Source organism: Rana temporaria, chromosome 4, assembly GCF_905171775.1.
Source record: "Rana temporaria chromosome 4, aRanTem1.1, whole genome shotgun sequence".
Classification (NCBI taxonomy): Eukaryota; Metazoa; Chordata; class Amphibia; order Anura; family Ranidae; genus Rana; species Rana temporaria.
In genome coordinates, this window is record NC_053492.1 from 377,027,791 (window position 1) to 377,044,151 (window position 16,361).

Sequence of the window (16,361 nt, forward strand, 5' to 3'; positions counted from 1 at the left end):
TATGCTCGCGAGCTCCCCCTAGTGGGCAATTCTGTAAAACACAGTTGCAGGTAATCTTGGTCAGGCATAGCCCAGACAACTCCGTAATGTTCCTCGATGGTGAAGTCTATTGTAAATACGTTGGTGCACTTTTAACTTATTTGTAATCCAAAGGGTATTCAGGCCTAGTTAACGGGTATGATCAATACAGGTGCTTGTGAACCGATCTTCAAGTCAGCAGCGGTCAACTTGGATAGCGTGACTTTCACGTGTTAGGCCTCTGAGTTAGATCAGTGAACAATACGTTGCTCTGGTATGTCAAACACTACAAGTCACAAGGCTGAGGTAATATTGAAACTTGGGCAAATGCCCTCTCACCCGAGCAGGCCGGTCCGCCTGAGTACCTCACGAAAGATGCGCTGATCCGTGGTCGCTCTGCAACACACAGTCTCCGGTATCTTGCTCTCCACTGTCACCGCCGCCGACTGGTGAGTTCGCCGGTATCTTGGAAGCACGAGCTGGAGACACTTGATCTTGTCTCTCTCTCTCTGAATGGTAGATCTTTCGTTCGATCCCGCCTCAGGCTTCAGGCCTAGCTGCTTGGCTGTAGTACCCTCCCTCGTTCCGCAGAGGGAAAGGCGCCGATCCCAAGAGAGCGAACTCAGCTCCTCCTCGCCTTTAAACAACCTCCCCCATAAAGCTGTGCGGGGTTGCAATGTTCTCTGGGAAATCAATGCATTTTGGGTACCATAGACTAATCCTACTAATGTCAATGGAGTCAGTTTCTCCCAATCCTTCAAATCCCACAATGCATTGCTTTAGGAAAAAGTAAAACACGTACACAAAACCTCACTGAAACTCCCGGGCTATTTAGGTATGATAACTATCAAATAGTCCCTGATAGTATGACCCCGCTACACAAAAAAAAAATATTTTGTCAGAATCCTGAGGTGGGGTCGTGGGGGGGGGGGGTGTAGCCTGAAAGTGTGCCACCAAAGGGGGTGGCTTTCTATGGTGGTACACGGAGAGGAGAAGTATAAGAGAGTGCGAGCAGGAGAACTGAGAACTGGAAGATCGGGGCTATTGCACAGAGCAGGTAAGTATGTCATGTTTATTATTTTTACAAATTTTACTTAGAATCACTTTAAATCCAAGTAACCAGTATTTTAATGCAGGTTGCAAAGGAAAATAACACACTTCTCTCTCTGGCCCTCAGTCAACCATATATAAGCCAAACACAAAGGAAATCCTAAGACACAAACGTAAACAGACAATGTACGGGTAAATAAGGCCTAAATGATATAAGGATACAGAAATGATACGTGACACTTCAGTTTCACCGTGGATTTTCCCTTCCTGTATCCATAGTGTGAAGGTGGAGTTAGTTAGAAACAGCTGATGGTTCCGGAAAAACCTGTTTTGTGTCGAAGTTAGCACAGTTCTGTTTATCTCTGTGGTATCAGGCAGCATACGCAGCGTGTGAAACAAAAGGTCGTTGTTTTGAACAGTAAGTAGAAAATTTTATTTAAATGTTTTACTTTATAAGATGCAACATGCTAGCAAAATAGCTAAACCAAACTCAACTAAAGGTTTTTTTTGGTTAACTAAAAGGCAGGCCTTGGATGAAAGTTTCTAAAACTCTCTTAAAAGGAAACATAGGCAAGAGATCCATCTGAATTATAGCTAAACAGGACAGATGTTAGATTTTGGCATCCATGACCATTCAGTTTGTGCCTGCATTTACACAGTGGACAGGGGCAGACCCATGATGGGTCTATGGGTGGTACGGTGTAAATGGACTTGTGTCCGTTTACATCAGGCTACCTCTGATCCATCACATTTAGATGTAGACCTGGACAAACTTGGAGGTAGGTAGGTGTAAATGCACACAACTCCCAGGATTTTCAAAGCTCTACATAAAGATCTATGGGCTTGCTTGGCTTTATCTCTCTTCCTGCTGACCGAATGGTGCAGCATAATATCAGTATCTCAGCAGAGGGAGAAGTCCTCTCTGGATCCAGCACTGTGCCCATCTGCAGCATTGTTAGTCTTTCTCTCTCCTCACAAGCTCAGAGACAGCCAATGACACCTGCTACTGTCAATAAAATCCTGTGAGTTGGGGGCAGCTGTGTGTGTCTATGGATGCACTCAGCCTGGCTTGTGAGCTTGAAAAATGACTTCCTATGGGAGTGCACAGAGAAGAGGAGCAGACAGCACTGGTTGTGGACCTGCAGAAGAGGAGGTTCTGGGCCACTTGCACAGAGCAAGTAAGTATACAAAAATTATTATTTTAGAAAGCAAAAATTAAGCTTTACAGACACTTTAACCACTTCAATAAAGGGTATTTTCACCCCCTTCCTGGCCAGACCAATTTTTAGTTTTCAGCGCTGTCGCACTTTGAATGACAATTGCGCAATCATGCACCCATGTACCCAAATTAAATCTTTATGTTTTTTTCCTCACAAATAGAGCTTTCATTTGGTTGTATTTGATCACAGTTTTTATTTTTTGCGCTATTAACAAAAGAAGACAATTTTGTAAAAAAAAAACAATATTTTTAACTTTTTGATTTAATAAATATCACAATTAAAAAAAGTTTAGGCCGATATGTATTCTTCTACATATTTTTGGTAAAAAGAAAAAACACAATAAGCGTATATTGATTGGTTTGCGCAAAAGTTATAGCATCTACAAAATAGGGGATAGATTTATGGCATTTTTTTTTACTAGTAATGGCGGTGATCTGCGATTTGTATTGTGACCGTGACATTGCGGCAGACATATCGGACACATTTGACACGTTTTTTGGGACCATTCACATTTATACAGTGATTTGTGCTATAAAACTGCACTGATTACTGTGTAAATGTTAATGGCAGGAAAGGGGTTAAATATGTTCCCTACGGAGTGATTTTAACTGTAGGGGGAGGGGACTCACAAGGGGAGGGAACACACATTCGTCTCCTCTCCTCTGACAGGACATGCATCTGCGTCCTGCTGTGATCACGGGCAATTGCGGGTGCCCGGCGGACATCGCGGCCACCGGGCACACGCACCGGGTCCCGAGCGCCCCCTAGATGTCTGGAAAACCCAGGACGTCATATGACGTCCACCCGGAGGGAGAGAGGGTTCCTGCCGACGTCATTTTACAATGACTCGGTAAGAAAGTGGTTAAGGACTAGGCACCATAAAGAAGTTGTCTCAAGCAGATGAGCTTCCTTACAAAAGTCAGCATATAATATGTCACTTGCACATGCTTCTTAGACATATGGGAGGCATCTCGGAAAAGGTTGCCTACAGCCTTTAGAGCTGAGGCTGCCCACAAAAGACAGAGCTATAAAGGCTTTAAACAGCCATTGAACACATTTTTTCATTCCAATAGCATAACTCAATTTAGTTCCTTCTTATGATAGTATAATGCACACGATCGAAAATTCAAGTGGATTTTTTTCCAACTGAATTTTGTCTCAAACTTGTGTTGCATACACACCGTCACACAAAATTCCAACCGTCAAGAACACGGTGACGTTCAAGACTACAACGAGTCGGAATTTCCGACAAGAACTTTTCCTGTCTGAAAATTTGAGAATCAGCTCTCAAATTTTTGCTGTCGGAAATTCTGATGGGGCCTACACATGGTTGGAATTTAGGACCAAAAGCTCACATCGAACTTTTCTAGTCGGAAATTCCGACCGTGTGTACGCGGCATTAGATGTTCTTAGTTTCACTCAAATTGTTCTTCAGCCCCTACCCAATAAACTTGTTTTGCACATACAGGAAGTAGAACCACATGCTATTTTATTTTGAAATACCATATGGGTATCACATACAGATAGCAATGCAGAAAGGGTGGAGTAACAGGTTATACAATGAATCACTATCTGAAACTCAACAACATCACTGAGGGCGACTGAAAAGATTTGTTTTAAGGCACGAGAAACAGGTAAGTGATGATAGCTTGACATTTGCTAATATACGCTTTTATAGTTTTTTAACATATAGTTTTTTTTAAACAAAAATTTAGTATTTAGTATTCTGTCACAATAAGACAAATAGGTTTGTCACATTAACACACACACACACGACAAGTCTATAAATACACTGACTACACTTCTATTTTGAAATAGCTTTGTCTTCTCAAAACAGTTTTTCTAGAAAGAACGTAGGTAAAAGCAGCATTCTAATGCCCTGTACAACTGACCGGTTTTCCAGTCGGAATAAACTGAGACAGAGCTCCAACGGTTTTTCCGACGTTTTTTCCAATGGAATTCCGCTCAAGCTATCTTGCATACACACCGTCACACCAAATTCCGACCGTCAAGGAAGCGGTGATGTACAACACTACGACGAGCCGAGAAAAAATAAGTTCAATGCTTCCAAACATGCGTTGACTTGATTCTGAGAATGCGTGGTTTTTAGTCCGTCCGAATTGCATCCAGACGAATAGAAATTGCGATGGGGCATACACACGGATGGAATATCTGATGAAAAGCTTCCATCTGACTTTTTCCGTCGGAAAATTCTGCTTGTGTGTACAGGGCATCAGTGTCTTGTGGCTTCTTTGTAAAAAGCATATAGTCATGCTTAACATTTATTAAAAGTAGGTATTCTTGTCATAAGAAGTACGTACATTCTTGCTTAACTAAACTGTCTACCATTTAGGCCTAGAAGAGAATAGACTACCTCTTTGTCCCCGAATTCAGACAAAAGTGATAAGCAGAGGGGCCTTAGAGCCGGTTCACACTGGGGCGGTACGACTTCAGGGGGGGGATTGTGTTAGTAAAAGACGTTTCGCGCTTTTCTGTCTGTTACAGCTTGATGAATGTGCTATCTCCATAACGAACGCTAGTTTTACCAGAACGAACGCTCCCGTCCCCTAATTTAGTCTGAGCATGCGTGGATTTTTAACCGATGGTCGTGCCTACTAACGATCGTTTTTTTTCCTATCGGTTAGGAATCCATTGGTTAAATTTAAAACAAGTTGGCTTTTTTTTAACCGATGTTTAAATAACCAATGGCGCCCACACACGATCGGTTTGGACCAATGAAAACGGTCCATCAGACTGTTCTCATCGGTTTAACCGATCGTGTGTACGCGGCCTAACCTGTTTTATTTGTCAACTTATCAGTGATAGTCCAACTGAAATCACATCTCACTTAAAACATGTCACATCTTCCATAAATAATTTGCAGATGCGGCGTCGCACCGATTAGGACAGTGCCATTGCCGACAATTGCCGCCGATTTGAGATGCGATTTGACATGTGAAATCGCATCTCAAATCGTATCAAATCGTACCCAGTGTGAACCTGGGCTTACAGTAGGAATAGTGTACCTTCCATCATAGGCCTTGTTGACTCCTCTCCAAATGCAGCATTTATGGTTGTGGCTAAAAAGTTCAAATTTGGTTTCATCACTCCAAATGACTTTGTGTCAGAAGGTTTGAGGCTTGTGTCTGTGCTGTTTGGCATATTGTAAATGGGATACTTTGTGACATTTGCATAGTAATGGCTTTTTTCTGGCAACTCGATTATGCAGCTCATCTTTCTTCAAGTGCCTCCTTATTGTGCATCTTGAAACAGCCACACCACATGTTTTCAGAGAATCCTGTATTACACCAGAAGTTATTTGTGGGTTTTTCTTTGCAATCACCGAATCATTTTCCTGGCAGTTGTGGCTGAAATTTTAGTTGGTCTACCTGACCGTGGTTTGGTTTCAACAGAAGCCCTCATTTTCCACTTCTTGATTAGAGTTTGAACACTGCTGATTGGCATTCTCAATTCCTTGGATATCTTTTTATATCCTTTCCTGTTTTATACACGTCCACTAACTTTTCCCACAGATCCTTAGACAATTCTTTTGACTCAGAATCCAAAAACGTCAGTGCAGCACTGGATGAAAGATGCAAGGGTCTGTCAGGAGTCCATAAACTCATTGACCTTTTTTTACACATACACTAATTACAAGCAAACAGATCACAGGTGAGGATGGTTACCTTTATTAGCCATTCAAACCCCCTTTGTGTCAACTTGTGTGCATGTTATTGGGCCAAAACCACCAGGGTATGTAAACTTTTGATCAAGGTCGTTTGGGTAGTTTCTATTGTCATTATGATTAGGGTTGAGCGAACCCGAACTGTAAAGTTCGGGTTCGGTACGGACTTTGGGTTTTTCCCGGACTTGAACCCGAATAATTGAAAAAAGTTCAGGTCCTGGAATCGGAGTTCGGGAAAAAAACATGTGCGGAGGTCCCCGCAATATTCAATAACCAGACCCTTTAGATCTGGTATGGATATTAAGGGGAACCCCGCCGTCAATTTAAAAAAAAATGACATGCGGTTCCCCCTAAATATCCATAACCAGACCCGTTATCCGAGCACGTTGACCAGGCCGGCCGCAGAAAAGAGGGGGGACAGAGTGCGGCCCCCCCCCTCTCCTGAACCGCACCAGGCCACATGCCCTCAACATGGGGAGGATGTCCCCATGTTGATGGGGACAAGGGTCTCATCCCCACAACCCTTGCCCGGTGGTTGTGGGGGTATGCGGGCGGGAGGTTTATTAGAATCTGGAAGACCCCGTTAACAAAGGGGACCCCCAGATCCTGAGCCCCACCCTGTGTGAAATGGTAATGGGGTACACTGTACCCCTACCATTTCATGAAGGAAGTGTAAAGTCTTGTTAAAAAAAACACACTGACACCGTAGAATAAAGTCCTTTATTAAAGCGGGGGTTCACCCTTAGAGGGCACTTTTCCCCCTTAGATTCCTGCTCGTTTTTACTAGGGGAATCGGCTATTTATTTTAAAATATGTGCAGTACTTACCCGTTTACGAGATGCATCCTCTCCGTCGCTTCCGGGTATGGGCTTCGGGAATGGGCGTTCCTTCTTGATTGACAGGCTTCCGAGAGGCTTCCGACGGTCGCATCCATCGCGTCACGATTTTCCGAAAGAAGCCGAACGTCGGTGCGCAGGCGCAGTATAGACCCGCACCGACGTTCGGCTTCTTTCGGCTACGAGTGACGCGATGGATGCGACCGTCGGAAGCCTCTCGGAAGATTGTCAATCAAGAAGGAACGCCCGCTCCCGAAGACCCATACCCGGAAGCGACGGAAGAAGATGCAGCTCGAAAACGGGTAAGTACTGCTCATATTTTAATACAAATAGCCGATTCCCCTAGACCGAACGAGCAGGAAGCTAAGGGGAGAAAACATTTTTTTTTACAAATGGGTGAACTCCCGCTTTAATAAAAAAAGCAAAAAAAAAAAAAATCCAGCTGTGATAATCCACTCGTTCCCGGCTTCCTGCGTTGTCCTTATCCTGCGACGGGTGATGAGAAGATCCTGCGTCGGGTGATCTCCGCTCCAGCGATGAGAAGATCCATCCATCCGGAGCGCAGCATCCCTGACCTCCTCTCACCGCTGGACACAGCCCAGCGAATGACGGGCTGCAGCTGTGACATTACTTATATAGAGGAGGCAGGGCCACCCGTCACGTGACCCCGCCCCCTCTGACGTACCCTCTACTACATCACTGGGTAAGCCCAGGGTCTTTCCTCTTCCTGGGCTTCCCCAGTGACGTAGCAGAGGGTACTTCAGAGGGTGTGGGGTCAGGTGACGGGTGGCCCTGCCTCCTCCATATAATTAATGTCACAGCTTCAGCCGCTCATTCGCTGGGCTGTGTCCAGCGGTGAGAGGAGGTCGGGGATGCTGCTGCGCTGGATGGATCTTCTCATCGCTGGAGCGGAGATCACCCGACGCAGGATCTTCTCATCGCTGGAGATCACCCGCAGCCGTCGCAGGATCAGGACAACGCAGGAAGCCGGGAACAAGTGGATTATCACCGCTGGAGTTTTTTTCTTTTTTTTTTTTTATTAATAAAGGACTTTATTCTACGGTGTGTGTGTGTGTGTGTGTGTTTTAACAAGACTTTACACTTCCTACCCCATTACCATTTCACACAGGGGGGGGGGGTCAGAATCTGGGGGTCCCCTTTGTTAAAGGGGTCTTCCAGTTTCTGATAAACCTCCCGTCCGCATACCCCCACAACCACCGGGCAAGGGTTGTGGGGATGAGACCCTTGTCCCCATCAACATGGGGACATACTCCCCATGTTGAGGGCATGTGGCCTGGTGCGGTTCAGGAGAGGGGGGGGCCGCACTCTGTCCCCCCTCTTTTCTGCGGCCGGCCAGGTCAACGTGCTCGGATAACAGGTCTGGTTATGGATATTTAGGGGGAACCGCACGTCATTTTTTTTTTAAATTGACGGCGGGGTTCCCCTTAATATCCATACCAGACCTGAAGGGTCTGGTTATTGAATTTGCGGGGACCTCCGCGCATTTTTTTTTCTAAAAGTCCGTGTCCCATTGACTACAATGGGGTTCGGGGTTCGGGTTGCCGAACCCGAACTTGTTTTTTAAAGTTCGGGTTCGGACCCGAACCCGAACATCCAGGTGTCCGCTCAACTCTAATTATGATTTCAAAAGGGTAAAATAAACACAGTTGATTGATAATAAATGGCTTCAGCCAAACATTGACCACGAGTGAAAGAAAAGTTTTTGTGTTATCATTCATATTTTCTGAAAAATGGCCAAGAAATCATGAATTCTTCCCAGGTATGTAAACTTATGAGCACAACTGTAGTGCTGATGAGTAAAGGTATTTAGCAGTTTATAATTACTAAAATAATTGCATTTCCATGTTCTTTGTACTGTGGGAGACCAGATACTGTATAGCGAATGCAGGGTCCTGGGTTCAGTAACACTTTAAGTGTGTAGGCAGCTATCCACTTTGATTGCAATAAGCCAGAGTGAATGGGTGGTGTGATGAGTGTTTTACTGCATCAACACAGTTTTTTATTTTGGCAACTTTATTTGAAGTGTACAAAGTGACACAGTAATTTCATTGCACAGCAGTGTGGTATGTTGCACTGCTATGTAGTGACATACAGTGCCTTCTTGTGCACTGCAATAAAATGCAGTATGTTGCAGTGAGAATGTGGCACATTGAAAAAAGATTGTTTTTTTATGTGCCTGCTTGGCGTTCTTCCAGTGCAGAAAAACTCCAGTCAGTTTTAATGAGCCCTTAGTCTTTAAAATAAATTCAGCCTACTTAATTACAAAATTACAGGGTTACCTTTAGCCCCCTTTCACACTTATACTACTTTTACCACGATTTTGGACTGCAAAATCGCATGACAAGTCATTCTCCATGATTCTGAATGAGTACCATTCATATTGGCACGACTTTAAGTCATGCCGACTTCAAAGTAGTTCCTGCACTACTTTTTTTCTGAAGTCCGATCAATGTCGGATTCCGTATTAAGGGATCCAACTTTGGCATGCAACTTGTGCATTAGGCCAGGTTCACACCTATGCGAATTGAGTGCGGTTTAAACCGCATCTAATTCGCAGGACATTTCAAAATACATTGTTTTCAATGAGGCTGGTTCACATATGTGCGATGCATCCGCACTGCGTATTGCCTCCAAACCGCATGCGGTTTTTATGTCTTGCGGTGCGGCTCAGGTGCGAATTCAGTCCCATTATCTTCTATGGGTATGCATCTAATTCGCACATGTGTTCAGTTCTCTGCATGAATTTCTCTCATTCAGCTCAATACAATTCTCCCCCACTCTCCTCTCACCCGGAACTCCTCCCAGGTCTCCAAATTCGCACCTGATCTGCAGCTAAACCGCAGTTGATCTGCAGAACACCCACTAGAGAAATCTGCAACGACAACGCAGCTCAAAAAAGCAACGCACTAGTGTGATTCCGGCCTAAAGGGGAACTCCACGACCATTTAAAAAAAAAACTGCATGGGTTCCCCCTTCATGAGCATACCGGGCCCTTCGGGCTGGTATGGATTGTAAGGGGAACCCCACGCCGGAAAAATAATGTGTGGGGTCCCCCCAAAAATCCATACCAGACCCTTATCTAAGCACCAGCCTGGCCGGTCAGGAAAGGGGTTGGGACGAGTGAGCTTCCCCCCCTCCTGAGCCATGCCAGGCCACATGCCCTCAACATGGGGGGGGTGCTTTGGGGCAGGGGGCCCTGCGCCCCCCCACCCCAAAGAACGTTGCCCCCATGTTGATGAGAACAAGGGCCCCTTTCCTGATAAACCCTGGCCATTGGTTGTCGGGGTCTGCGGGCGAGGGGCTTATCGGAATCTGGGAGCCCCTTTAACAAGGGGGCCCCCAGATCCCAGCCCCCCATCCTATGTAAATGAGTATGGGGTACATCGTACCCTTACACATTCACCTGGGGGGAAAAAAGTGTAAAAAAAAAAAACACACTAGACAGGGTTTTGAAGTCATTTATTAAGCAGCCCTGGGGGGGTCTTATTCCGACTTTGGGGGTCTCTTCTCCCACTCTCCGGTTCTTCTCCCGCTCTCCGATGCCTTCTGCCGGGCTCCTCCCCTATCTTCTTCCAGCTCTTTTACTAGCGTTGGCCTGGTCTTCTCTATCGTCTTCTTCCCATTTCTCTTCTTCCAATGTTGACCCAACTCTCTCTCCCGCTGTAATGCCATGTGCGCGGTGTTCAACGATTTATATAGACATGGGGTGTGGTCACTGGGTGATGTCACTCGGTGGCCTCGCCCTGTATGACGTCACTGCCAGAGGCATGATGGGACTGTGATGTCATAAAGGGGCCACGCCCCATGCATATATAAATTGTTTCACACTGCGCACACAGCATTACAGCCGGAGAGAGCGTTGTGTCACCATCGGAAGAAGACAATGGAGAAGACCGGGACAACGCTAATAAAAGAGCTGAAAGAAGATAGCGGAGGAGCCTGGCAGAAGGCACCAGAGAGCGGGAGAAGAACCGGAGAGTGGGAGAAGAAACCGGGGAGCGGGAGAAGAGACCCCCTAAGTGGAAGAAGACCCCCAGAGCTGCCTAATAAATGACTTTAAAAACCTGTCTAGTGTGTTTTTTTTATTGACACTTTTTCCCCCCAGGTGAATGGGTAGGGGTACGATGTACCCCATACTCATTCACATAGGGTGGGGGCCGGGATCTGGGGGCTCCCTTATTAAAGGGGGCTCCCAGATTCCGATAAGCCCCCCACCTGCAGACCCCGACAACTAACGACCAGGATTGTCAGGAAGGGGCCCTTGTCCTCATCAACATGGGGGCAAGGTGCTTTGGGATGGGGGGCGCCGGGCCCCCCATGTTGAGGGCATGTGGCCTGGTACGGCTCAGGAGGGGGGACGCTCCCTCGTTCCCACCCCCTTCCTGACAGGCCAGGCTGGTACTCGGATAAGGGTCTGGTATCGATTTTGGGGGGGACCCCACGCTCATGCCTGTTTTTTCTTAAAAAAAATTGTCATGGAGTTCCCCCTAGTTATTGGGGGATCAAAGTTGCATCTCTGCTCATTAAAGTCGTACTTCAAGTCGTGGGGCAAAGTCGGATCCACATTTGACAAGTCGTATGACTGTCTTGTCAAAATCACGCGACTTTGGAGTAGCACAAGCGTGAAAGGGGCCTTAGGGAACTTGTGGAACTTAAATTATTTAATACAATGCCAACTGACAAGACAAGACATGCCAGGGTTGGCACACTTCATAATACAAGCTGCATATGGTTTAACAGCCTGTGCTTTGTATATAACTGATTAATCAGTGTAGCGCTTTCAATCCAAATATAAAAAATAAACAATTATATATTCAAACGTGTAAACAATATATCCAGTGTGCATGCCGGTTCACACAGGGGCAGCCCAACTTGCAGCACGATTTTGTTGCAAGGCGATCTGCACACGACTTCAGCAGCGGTTTGCAAAATGACTTCTGTATGGAAGTCAATGCAAGTCGCCCTGAACTTGAAGTCATCCCAAAGTAGTACAGGAACCTTTTTCTAAGTCAAAGCGACTTGAGTGGCTCCTATTAGAACGGTTCCATAGTACAGAACGGAACGCGACTTGTCATTCAGCTACAGTAAGTTGCCTGATAAGTTGCCCCTGTGTGAACCGACACTAAATAGAAAAATCACAGTGTAATAATAATTATAAAAATATGAGCCCCAATGCGAACACACAATAAAGTCCTCTGTATATTTCATGTGACCATACAGCAAAATGACTGGGCAATTCATGTAAGCACTCATGAAAATGATCCAATGAGCAATTCATGCAGACCTCTGTGTAACTTTGAGATCAATACCTGATGGTAAGCATTTTGGAATGATAGTAGGGGAGAGGAGTGCACCACCTGAGGAGTGCTTTCTCAATGAGGAGGGTGTGCACATTGGATTTTATTGAGCACTTACAGATTGCCCAGTAAGTTTGCTGTATGGTCACACGGAATACACAGAGGACTTTAGTGTATGTTCACATTGGGGCTTATATATATTTTAACTATTATTGAACTCTGACTCTGAGTTTGGATTCTATATTCACACCATACAGTATATATATTGATTGCACTTTTGTATATATATATATATATATTGTTTTTTGTGTCTTTGGATTGATAGCACTACACTGATTAGTGAGTTTTGATTGCACACTAGGTTAGGTGATGTTAGCGAGCTGTCACTGTTTGTAGTGAGCCACACATTTTTCATAGTATTTTCTTTGAATTATGGTTACGCAGGTTGATTTTTAGTTATTGTATCATTTGCTTTGTATATGTTTCAGTGACAGAGGAAGGTGGGGGTAGGATACTGGGAAATCCTAGGTTGCTGCAGATTGAAATTTTAAAGATATGTTTTTATTAACATTGGAGTGCAAAATGGATTAGAAAGGTTGTAAGAGATAAAATACCATACATTTTGGTCCAGGAGATGGCAAAACAAAACCTTTGGGGTAACTGTGGAAGATTGTCCTTACTGCTACAAGGGCTTACTCATTCTTAACCCCTTCCTACAGTATATGGTTGGTAAAATAAGTTTTGCTCTTTTTACAGCTAATGAACCATTGTCCCTGGAATACACTTTTACCTCCCACACCTTTATACTGACATTGGTTAAAATTTTACATATTTATCTATTTTTCTTAAGACCCCTTTCACACTGGGGCAGTATTCAGGCGCTATTGTGCTAAAAACGTCACCTGCAAACCGACCCTAAACAGTGGCTGCTGTTTCTCCAGTGTGAAAGCCAGAGGGCTTTCACACTGGACCGGTGTGCTAGCAGGACCGCTCCAAAAGTCAGCTGAAAAGAATATGAAAGAATATGAAAGAATCGGCAAACTCTGCATTGGAGATTGTCAGGGGGGTTGAATCGAAATCACGATTTTTTAACGATTAATTGTGCAGCTCTAGCACGGTATTTGCGCAGCAATTTTTCAAACATGTTTTTTTTGGAAATAAACTGTTTTATTCATTAAAAAAAAAACAATAAAGTTAGCACAATTTTTTTTGATATCCTAAGCGATGCTTTAAATTTTTTTTAGGTTACATGTTTAGAGTTACAGAGGAGGTCTAGTGCTATAATTATTGTTCTCGCTCTAACGATCATGGCATATGTAACCTGTGTGTATCTGGCTCTGATACTACCAGTGCCTCACCAGCCACTGACTAGTATCTCTCCCCAGCCTGTCCCCACACACCCTCTTACCTGCTGACCAGTGGATCGGAGAATCACTCCTGCAGTGTTATTGTGTTCTGCCAGTGCGTACAATGATCAGTGTTGCTAACTATAGCTGGCAGCACCGATTGTTTTGGGAAAAACCTAACAGGCTGGTTTATTAATAGATTGACTCTTGTAAAACCAGCTAGCCCATACATAGATCGACTATGGCTGGTCTCTGCATAATTGGCGTAATTTCAATCCATGTATGACCCGCTTAACCACTACGCAGTCCCTAAACATCCTTCCACTCCTGTACATAGTGCTCACTGTCATACTCTCCACACTCCTCTCCTGTACATAGTGCCCACTGTCATACTCTCCACACTTCTCTCCTATACAGAGTGCCCACTGTCATACCCTTCACACTCCTCTCCTTTACATAGTGCCCACTGTCACACCCTCCACACTCCTCTCCTATACAGAGCACCCACTGTCATACCCTTCACACTCCTCTCCTTTTACATAGTGCCTGCTGTCATACATTTCTCTTCTGTACATAGTGCCAACTGTCATACCCTCCAAACTCCTCTCCTGTACGTACTGTTCACTGTCATACCCTCCACACTCCTCTCCTATACACAGTGCCCACTATCATACCATCCACATTCCTCTCCTGTACATACTCCCCACTGTCATACCCTTCACACTCCTCTCCTGTACATACTGCCCCATCATACCCTCCACACTTCTCTCTGTTACATACTACCCTCTGTCATACCCCCACACTCCTCCTGTACATACTGCTCACTGTCATCCCCTCCACACTCCTATCCTGTACATACTGCCCACTGTCATACCCTTCACACTCCTCTCCTGTGCCTTTTGCCGTACCCTTTGCACTCCTCTCCTGTACACAATGCCCACTGTTAGATCCTCCACATTCCTCTCCCTCGCCTGCACATACTTCCCACTTATATACCATCCATACTCCTCCCTATGTCGCTTACCCAAAAACAGTTCTTTAAAATGATACTGAATACCCTCAATGTTACCAGCTCTAGAATGTACACACTTTTGATAGTTCAACTAAAGGAAATCTCAGTTCTCATATTTGTTCTGCCCCATTATTAGTACTCATTTAATTTTGTGATTACTACTATGATGTATAGAGGAACATCGGGCATCTCAGCTACTCTAAATATAGCACTTGTATAAAAAAGTGTCCCTGAAAATATTTTTTAAATGTTGGCAACTATGCACTTAGGCACTGCCCAAGGGCCACCGCCCACTGGGTCAGTAGGGGGCCCCATGAGAGGCTCCTGGGATCCTGTGATATTAAAGCGGTAGTAAACTTTCCTGACATTACTACTTTTTAGAGGCCCTGGGGTAGGTTATGCCACAATGTACAAGTATGCACAGCATATTAACACATTAGGGTACACTTAAATTTTCAGACTGAGCCCTCCAGTGCTGCGCTGTGATAAATCCGGCGGGGCCCGGGCGCTTCCATCTTCACCCGGTCTTCCTTCTGGGTTCTGTGCCTTTTGGTCACTTGCCTTGGCCAGGCTGCCTTGATGTCATTCCCACACATTTATTTATTATTTATAAAAGGCCCCACCAAAATCCTCAGCACCAGGCCCATGATGTTCTTAATCTGGCCTGACTGCCTGTAATTAGCGCAGTGGCGTGTCAGCTTCCTGGTGGGCACGTGGACTTGCGAACATGCCTGAGCTCATTTTTATTTGCAATGATTGCACCCGAAACTGATAGACGAATCGACTTTGGATGGTGACATCGTGGGATCCCTTGACAGGTAAATGTCCTTTATATTAAAAGTCATTAGCTACAGTATTTGTAGCTGCTGACGTTTAATTTAAAAAAAATATTATTTCAGACTGATCAACTCAGCTCATCCAGTTCTAATCACATTGAACAGCGCTTGTGACAAACAATTTGCTTTCCTGTTCTTTGTAAAAATGCCATGGGTCTGCATTAGCATGCAGAGCAATGCAATGTAGTACATTACAACATGCTGCGGTTCATAAAGTTGAGTTAAAGGATCTAAAAAAAAAAAAAAATAGATAAATGCACTTTTTTTCCCTAAAAAGCATTGCACCAGTAAACAGCAGATCACCGGTGTCATGCAGGGCTCCTGCAGACTGTCAGTGTAAGCCATGGGTGCTCAACCTGTGGCCCTCCTGCCTCCCTGTTATGGAACTACAAGTCCCATAAGGCAGAGGTATGATGGAACTTGTAGTTCTGCAGCAGCTGGAGGGCCACGTGTTGAGCACCCACAGTGTAAGCTGTATAGGCAGTTTCACAGTGACAAGAAGAAGCAATGAACTATCACAACTTTTAAAAGTGTTGTGGTACAAGATTACCGCTGCAAAGGATGTTGGTACTTTGTGAACTCTGTGAATCAATGACGTGGCCTTATCTGCAGAACCCTGCTTGGCTGCGCTCTTTTCAAAAAGTGACAGCAGGTATGGGGAATTTCTCTCCGTACTGCTGTCATACAGAGGCAGCGAATTCTCAAATGGCTGGAGGAGTGGGAACAAGTTACATGTTCCAACTAAAAACAGGTGAAACATGTAGCATGTTCCCAAAGGTGAACTTATTGTTTAAATGACATTTTGTGAAAGTTCAATAAAATTAAAGCAAAAGGGAAAAAAGGTAAATATTGTGATGTGTAGTATTAATACATTGCAACACTACTACACAATGCACACTTGTATTGCACAGCATAACACACAGATGCTAATCTTAAAAAGCCCCCATACAGATTGCACCCATGACACTGGTTTTCTAAAGCAGACTTTCAACGAGGGTGCTCATGCACCCTGGGGCGCCTTGAGGTTTCTTCAGGGGTGC

At 44.8% G+C, this 16,361-nt stretch overlaps 1 protein-coding gene across 2 annotated transcripts in view; it reads left to right on the forward strand.

Moving 5' to 3' along the window:
• Positions 1-1,379: 1,379 nt before the first annotated feature.
• LOC120937624 (cystatin-2-like) overlaps positions 1,380-16,361 on the forward strand; it is a 62,828-nt gene continuing 47,846 nt past the window's right edge. The window contains exon 1 of one of the 2 annotated variants that reach the window (XM_040351001.1): positions 1,380-1,486. The gene's annotated coding sequence lies outside the window, so the exon portion shown is untranslated. Of the gene's footprint in view, positions 1,487-3,823; positions 3,923-16,361 lie in introns of those variants that run through there. The other variant, XM_040351002.1, reaches the window with a different exon arrangement.